This window comes from Dipteris shenzhenensis, chromosome 11, assembly GCF_047967505.1.
Source record: "Dipteris shenzhenensis isolate YYH24624 ecotype China chromosome 11, Dip_SZ_1.0, whole genome shotgun sequence".
NCBI classification, from domain to species: Eukaryota; Viridiplantae; Streptophyta; class Polypodiopsida; order Gleicheniales; family Dipteridaceae; genus Dipteris; species Dipteris shenzhenensis.
In genome coordinates this window covers 39,524,484-39,533,506 of record NC_141606.1, presented here as the reverse complement: position 1 = coordinate 39,533,506, position 9,023 = coordinate 39,524,484, and positions in this window count along the sequence as shown.

The window sequence follows — 9,023 nt, the reverse complement described above, 5'->3', positions numbered from 1 at the left end:
TCTTACATCATGCTACAAGGAGATTGTACAAGAAAATCTCCTCACAAAACGCTACATCGATGCAAAGAAAACATAATTCAAACAAATTATGTGATCGTATTTGGTGGAGCATAGTTCTTCAAGGGTTTGCAAGAATTGACTATAGCATTCCACCATGAAAGAAATCTAGGTATCACTGAAGATTCTAGAGTGAAACATGAGCTCAACTAGACTGGGAGGTGCTCAGAGAGAGAGAGAGAGAGAGAGAGAGAGAGAGAGAGATCTATTAACGTCTACAGAAGACCTCACGGGTCCATGACAGAAAAAAAGTACCAGCACCAAAAAGTGACTTACTACATCGGGATAGCCAGAGAATCGAGGGAGTGCACAAGGCCAACTCCTCCCGAGTTATTATAGGATCATAGCTACATTCTAACACTATCATAAAGTGGCCTTTATAACATCAGTTTAAGACTAAGAGTCTTTGAATCAATGCTTGCCCATCTCGATATATCACCCATTTTCCTATCTTTTCGTGCTTCCTTTACCTTGTGACTTCATTGTTTCTTTGTTTGAGCGCTTATCACTTTCTACTGCTTATGAAGTTTGACTTGCAAATGTTGGCATAGACTAAAGGCCCGATTTCATTCAAGTTTAACACGTCGTTTCTTGAATTGATAGCATTGATATAGCAGCTCATCGTGCTTGCAAGGAGGAGGAAGTATGCCATTCAAAACCTTTTAGTAGATGGAGTGCTTTTATTGAAATGGTTACTAAGATTGCTAAAGATTTTGGGAGAGAGAGAGCAGGAAGAATGAGGAGACAAGGGAAGGCGACGGTTTGCGTGAGTTTGTAATTATTGTTGACTATTGTTGAGAATCCATTGAATCCTATTTTTCCTTCATTACTTTCCTTAGTTGAGCTTTTATTGAGAGCTATAGAGCTTGCTAGGCTAGGTGCAGCTAAGGTTCAAAGTGGCTTCAAGAAGGTGACACACTGTCGGCATTCTTCTTTAGAGCAGTTAGAGAGAAAAGTATGTTGAGGGAAATCTAGTGTATGAGGAGTCCAAATGCGGCTGATATTTTCATGTAGCGTTTATCTAGCATTGTGGGTACTAGGCTAATTGAAAGCATAAATATAAGGTAAAGCTGGATGCATTCCCAAGCCATTTGCATGATAGGTGGTGATGCCTTATGAGGCTTTGCTGTTGCAAAGGCCCTTCTTTGACTGAGATCTTGGCTGAGATCAAATATGTTCTTTGACTGAGATCAACGGCTGAGATCAAATATGTTGTGTTCTCTATGGCTAGAGGTAAGTCACTTGGACCTGGCAGTACACCTATTGAGTTCTATCAACATAACTTGTAGAGGATATGATGGAAGTAATTAACTAGTTCTTTCAAAGAGGTGTGATGCCTTAGAGTCTTAATATGGGTATGATAAAGCTCATTCCTAAGGAGCAGAATAGATGGTTACCATGTCGTTGCAGTCCTTTATCGATGCTCAATTGTGTGTGCAAAGTTATGGCCAAGGATTTGGCCAATAGAATCAAGCATATTTTGAGTAGGGTGGTTCATGCCAGACAATATGGTTTTGTATATGGAAGGAACATAGAAGATGTCGTTCTAAATATATTATTGGCTATTGATCATGCAGTGAATCATAATGAATCATATTGACTGTTAGTCTTTTTGTCTTTGCAGAGATCACGGCAGCTACTATTGCAGCTCGCAAGGCATCTAAGAAGAAATCACAAGTGCAAGTCCCAGTACAAAAGAAATTTTGCCCGTACACATGGGAGTTTAATAAGGAGTATGGGCTCAGTATGGTTGGAATAGATCCAAGGGAGATACGAACAGGGTCGAAAGACATCAGCCCTTCAAACTGTGAGTCTATTATTTCATGTCCCAAATTGGCTTTTGGGTAGAAGAAAATAAAGTCATATCATGTACGTGATGAGTTTGCCGAGAAGCTTGTGCGGCATCACTATGAAGTCTATCAAGAGGGGCCGCCCAATTACAAAATTGGGCTATTTTTTGCAAAGTCCTTTACCTTGGAGTACTGCAAGTCAATGCAAAGAGCTGAGGACATGCAACCTTTCACTATTGCGTGGGCTCCCTTTGCAAAGAGTGCAATGGAACATGCTGAGGCCCAATGGCATCTAGGTGCAAAGTGCAAGAGGTGGGAAGAGAATACGAGATCTTTACATGGTGTGTTCCCTTCACCCAATGTAAAACCTATCATTTCCACAACACCAGTGAAAAACTTGTTTTATATGATCCCAGAATTCCAAAAAAAAAAGGAAGATGGCATTGCTGGAATGACAAGTGCTCCAAAGATTAGGTTGGGATGTATGCAGTTGCATTAGGAAAAAAGGGAGCTCATTTTGGGGCCCTCTGGCCAAAATGAAAAATAGCTCTCAACCAATGGCCATAAAGCCAATGTAATGTGGGAAAATTATAAAAAATTTGAGTTGTATCTGGATTGTCAGAGCAAGAAATAATATTTTATTAATGTACAACAATAAAAAACAATTAAAAATTTTGGTTGAGCTACTGACACGATTCTACTACCTGACAATGTCTCATTCAAAATACATCATTATCTGAACTGTGCTTTCCCCCCAAACTTCTCTCCCCTCCCAAATTGCTCTTCCCTCTCTCTCTCTCTCTCTCTCTCTCTCTCTCTCTCTCTCTCTCTCTCTCTCTCTCTCTCTCTCTCTCTCTCTCTCTCTCCCTCTCCCTCCCTCTATCTCTCTCCCTCCCTATACATTCCTTCAACCTGTGGATTGGGTTTGTTTCCACGAGTTTTGGGTGGTGACGGCAAACTAGAACTCAAAGTACCTCTAGGACCAAGGTACAAAAGCGAGCCTGTTTCTTTGTCAATCTCTCTCTTTGAATCTAATCTATGCCTACGCAAAATCGTGTGTTTATCAAAATGATGCAGACTAGAATATAACTTTTGCAAGTTTTACATGGGTACAACAAACCATTGACAGGACCTCACTCTTTGAGAAGCCTTGTTTATCAAAATATCGAGGAGCAAGGTACAACAGTGAGCTCTTTGTTTTTTCAATCTCTCTTTTTTGAGATTTAAGTTGTGAAAGTGTTAAGTTGGATAATATTCTTTCAGTTTTTGGTGAACAAGAGTGTATTTATAAAGATGTTGCATAATGGAATGTAACTTTTGAAAGTTTTCCATGGTCTTAGTTTTTCTGGAAGCATTGTTTATCATAATATTGAAGCGCAAGGTACAAGAACGATATCATTGCTTTGTCAATCTCTCTCGTTGATAATATTCTTAAGTTTTGAATAAGAAGATCATGCTTATTCAAGACTAGAGTCTAATGCATGCTCTTTGATATGTCCATTGAGTTTCAAGTGTTCAAGTAAAAGTTTGGATACTAGTCTCAATGGCATGCATCGATAATCAGAACCCTTCTTATGCCAAACGTCATGTTGATCAGACTATTGAGGACAAAGCTATAGACGTTAGCTCCCTCACTCATCGACCTCTTTCCTCTATATCTTCCATCAATGTTGCCAACAAGGTTACACTAGATGGCTCTTGGCAAAGACTGACTATATCAAAAGGAAGTTGGGTGCTCATGCAACCAAAGAGAAGGAAGAAGCCATGTTCAAGTAATATCTTATTGGCATCTTGGAAGGGTAGGGTGAAAGGTTTTAGAAACAAGGAGGGGATGAAATCAATAAAGAAAATCTTGGTTCAACATGTGTACATGCATAGAAAGCTTGTGTTGTGAGAGAATTATCCAACTTATCTTCCACAATACAAGCCAAATTGTAAGTGACTTCATTGAAATTTTTAATTTCATAATCAAAGAATTTCCTGTACCTCAATGTCTTTATTTTTATTTTCAGATATATATATCCTTCATCTTATGAGCAGTGGCAGCCTACCAAATGCATTTTAGGATTCATGAATGTGTTACATGGGTCCATATGAGAGTTGCAATATCAAGGTAGATCGGCAACATAGTTAGCTCAGTCAGGAGTTTTTTCTATGATCATTTTTACCAACTATTGGAAGCCAACACCCATGGTGTATTGAAGAAACTAGCTCTTCCAGCATCGAATGCCGTTGATTGGTCAATTCCTCATGGTGTTGTAACAGAGTCATATAGAGCCAAGTTGTTTTCAAAAGTACAACGATACTTACGACTAGGGATTGCTAGTAGAATCAATAAAATAACTATTTGCATGCCAATAATAGTCTTTGTAGATCTATTCAATAACTTTTCTATCAAGATTTGCAAGACGATGCTCTCTTTCTCTGCAAATGGTGCTGAAAGAGTTCTTAACTTCTTGGATTATGGTTGGGACATGATAACATCCAACCAAGTATATTGTGAGGTTGTGCCCAACTCCATTATACTGAAGTACATGATTGCCACTCAAAATTTCATTAACATTTTACTATAAACTCAGTAGAATGATTGGGAACCAATTGGTTCCAATGGATCAAGATTTGAACTCTTTTGGTCCTGATAATGAAGCATTGGATATCACCATTAACGAGAATGACAATTTATTGGGAATTATATCACTCAGACAATGCTACACACTCGCTCAATTATGCCAAGACATTCAGGTGGAGACAGAGGGTAGTGTTGTAGAAAGATTCTCATTCATTCTGAATAACAAGAAGGTAAACAAAGAGTTGATGTGACTCAATGTTTTTATTTATTATTGAACGAATCATTGATTTACACTACATGTTGATAGGTATTGGAGCAAAGGGAATAGAGAATTCTGTGTAGAGATATCCCAGATGGAATTATTGAGATAATTCAAAATTCATGATTACAGGTACAAATTTATTATTTTCATAGTATACAATTGTGAGGCGACGGATAAACATTATACATTATATTGTCAAACAAACTGATGAATCAATGCCGTTGAGGTGATGGTGCATGCAATGACTCGAAGACAATCAGTGCCGTTTAGGCGATAGTGGATGATTCTATGAAGAAGGTTGACCAAGGAGCTTCTGTTGTGCCTTTTCCTTGTACACCACCTTCTCTTCCATGTTCTGATCTCGCCTTTGCTCTAGTAGTTGAGCCTTTCTAGGCTCATATTGTTGGAATCAGAGAAGTTCTAGTATAGTTTTGGCTCTCAAGTTACAGCCATAATTAGCATTGTAACTATAATTTTTATTATTTACAAAAAACAATGGAGAATCAGTTTCTTTGCTCTTGTAACAATTTTTCATTCAAAGTTTGTAATACATACATCCATATTCATGAGTCAAGTCTCTCTCTCTCTATCTATCTCTCTCTCGCGCTCTTGCTCTTGCTCTTGCTCTATGGATTACAAACTAGAGTCTCGAATATAGATTAATTTCATTAAACGTCATTATGCATTACAAACTTGCAAGAGTACAATTTGCCTCAACTCAACTAGGAGGCTTTGAAGTTTGTAAAGGATTCTCAGGTCCAACATCAATAAATGGATGGGGAAGGGGCTCACGATCCTTAGGTCCAGGCTCAATAGTTTGAGGGGCTGGATGAGGGGCCTCATGTCCAAGTTAAGTGGATTGTGGAGGCATCTGAGGTTGGGCCTCATGGTCCTTTAGACCTATCAAAGGAGCCTCATCCTACTCTGGAGTGAGGTCCTCCATCACTTTTGAGCTCTATCCCTCATCTAATTTCTTAGAGCTTTCCTCCTCGATGCTTTTCTCTTGTGGTAACGAGGACGCATATTTAAGGAGATCTATGATCATCTGAGCTCTGAAGTTTAACACAAATTGATCATCATAGCTTTGTTCTTTCATCTGCAGAAACGCAAACAAAACTTTAGTTTCAAGTTATGTGTTATATTATGTTATGTATAAATTTTAAATGCATCAATAATGTACTTGCCTCCACTATATCTCCTGACAAAAAAGCCTCCAAAATGTACTTGCTATTTATAAGGACCCTTGATCCACAAGAGTGGGCATCATACTGCTGTGGTGTCTGTGAACCATCCAGTCACTTGTAAGCATAAAATTATTCTAAATAATTTTTAAAAAGTACTGAGAGGGAAAAGGATTTTATGTCTTATGTCCAAATGTAGCGGTTCAATTGCTCCCAACTTTAAATGAATTTTTTTCACAAAAATCGATTGCAAAAGATAGTCTCTTCAGACCACTGCAAGTTGCATATGTGAGTGTGAACAACTTTCTACAAAATAAGTAATTTGTTTTTAAAAAAAATTATGATACTTATTTTATACATTCAAAAATTCACTTACAAATCGATCTCTGGAGTATTTGTAACTGAATTAAAGTAGAAGCATCCTTTTGATGGTAGATGGATACAAGCTAAGCTCCAATGTCGACTTCATTTGACAAATGCAGTAAAGATTAGCATTTGTGGATGGAAAATAACAATCTAGCTCCTTATGCAATGTACTTACTAATCACTTACTCTGAATGGTAAGGGATGATAATTAGGGTCACAAATTCAAAATTGCAATATGTGAACCACTTTGCAAGCTGGTCCACTGGCTCCCTGGGATCCCTCATTTTGAAGGAGATAAGTGGGTCCACAATATGAACCATACCTTGAATCTCCTCATGTAACTTTTTTTTGAGTAAGCTGCAAATCAACAGAGGAATAGTGTTCAAAATAAGTGGTTGTCTAAATTGATATCTAAAAAGAAAAACATACCTGAGTCCTGCAAGGATAACTGTATCGATGACTTGTCTTGCTCTGTCTGTGATTGATCTTCTGTTAGGATAAACTCTTTGATTGAGTCTGCATCTACAAAACTTATCCTTACATAAGGTCCCAGTGTATGTAGATGCTTGAGAGCATGTAGCTCTAGCTTTGCAGTATCTAGATTAGTGGACGAGGTACGAAGACACTTGGTTTCCTTATATTTATTCCTCTGCACCTCCTCGAAGGATGTTTTTTCTTCCATGAGTCAATTGAGCGACTTCCTCTATAGCCATCTCATCTTGTTTTGGCATTCGAGCACAAGGCTTTCTTCAACCTGCAAACAAACTCAGGATGAATAGCATGAACATAACCTGGTGGCTGCTCCATAAAGACCTCTTCTTGCAAATCACCATGCAAGAAGGCATTCTTTACATCCATCTAATGTAAAGACCATCCCTTTGATGCAGCCATAGCAATGACTGCTCTTACGGTTGCCATCCTTGCAACCGGATTGAATGTTTCTTCATAATCAATGCCATATGTCTGTGCATACCCCTTTACAACTAATCTTGCCTTGTATCTGTTCACAGAACCATCTGCATTGTGCTTCACCTTATAAACCCACTTATAGCCAATTGCATTCTTGTCTTTAGGCAAAGGCACCAATTCCCATGTAGCATTTGCTTCCAAGGCATCCATTTCTTCATCCATGGCTTCTCCCATTTTTCTTTTCCCATGGCTTGCTCAAAAGAAGTGGGTTCTGGTTCCTGTATCACTTTGACCATATAGGCATAGTGAATGGCTGTAAATCCATCATATTTCAGCCTATCCATAGGATACCTAGGGGAAGTAGCAAGCTAAGGGTGTCCACTTTTTGTTCACTCCCCAATCCTTAGGAGGTGGAAAAATAAGCTTTTTAGCACACAAAAATGCAAATCTCACCTACTTCCCTATGGATCTAGTCTTTGAAGTCTTTTGACACAACATCACACTTGCTATTGTGCACACAATCGTATAGTCTGATCGAAAATTCGATGCACACACAAAAAATTTCTTTGTGTCACACCGCATGGTTCCAGGGTGGTCACACGTTTGTCACGAACAGAGAGTGTCATATTAAATTCTAAATTTCTCACTCATTTTAGATTAAATGTTATTGAAACTTTGTAAGTGGTCTCTTTTCATTATGTAGAGCTTAACTTGATTTATTGGTAATTTTTTGAATGATTTATCTAATTATAAATAATTATTTATAATAAATAAAGTCATAAAATACATGCATTTTAGTAGCACACCACATTTTTTTAGTATTTTGAATAATTAAGCAAATCCAATTCGGTGGAAGGTTAGTAGGCACATAAGGGTGTGTGGTTGAATCATCAAATCCCAAATCCAACGGTTAGATTTAGGAAGATTGAAGTTTAATTTTTACTTTTACTCCTTAGAGGATCAACAAAGAATAATAAAAATAAATCTAATAATTCTCAAACATGACCAAACATTTCAAAAATGTCAATATTTTTAGTCCTCTGCATGATGAATGAGAGGAAAAAATTTTGGTTAAATTTGAGTAAGGGAAATGTACGATATGGCCTCCAACAGTGAAATCTCCCTTTTGTGGGGGAAAAAGGGCCACCCAAGCCTAATACCAAGACAAGGTAGGCTTGGTATTAGGCTTGGTGAGGTAGGCTAGGAGCATCACCAACCCTAGTGGCAATCCTTTGGAGTGTGCATGTTGCCCATGCGGAAGGCTGAGTCATCAAAGCCATGCCACGTTGTTAGACCACATGGTGCCATGTCATCAAGGAGATGTGACATCACTCCTTGCCATGTCACCTTACATTGCCACACGTGCTGCCACATGTGCCACCTCATCATTCCACATCATGAGCCATGTCATCACACCTTGCCACCTTGGCATACCTCCTCAACCTTGCCACATCACCAATCCCTCCACCTCAATTTGCCATGTCAATCTACCACCTCATGAATGCCAACTCATCATGCCACATCACCTTTCAATGTCATGGAAGAGACTATATTATCACATCATGACCATGCATGGTGCCACATCAGCCAGATGTATACACATGACGATGTGCGAGGCATAGAATACCTCGATCGAGGTATATGACCTGCGTGAGGCATACAATACCTTGATCGAGGTATATGACCGAGGGATACCTCGATCGAGGTTTATACATGCGTAATGCATTGAATACCTCGATCGAGGTATATAGTCTGATCGAGGTATATGATCTGGGCATAGCATACCTCGATCGAGGTATTTGAAGGTACAAAACTTAGCCAATTAGTTTCAATCTTAGCACCAAAACTTAGCCAATTAGTTTCAATCTTAGCACCTCTCCACCAATAAT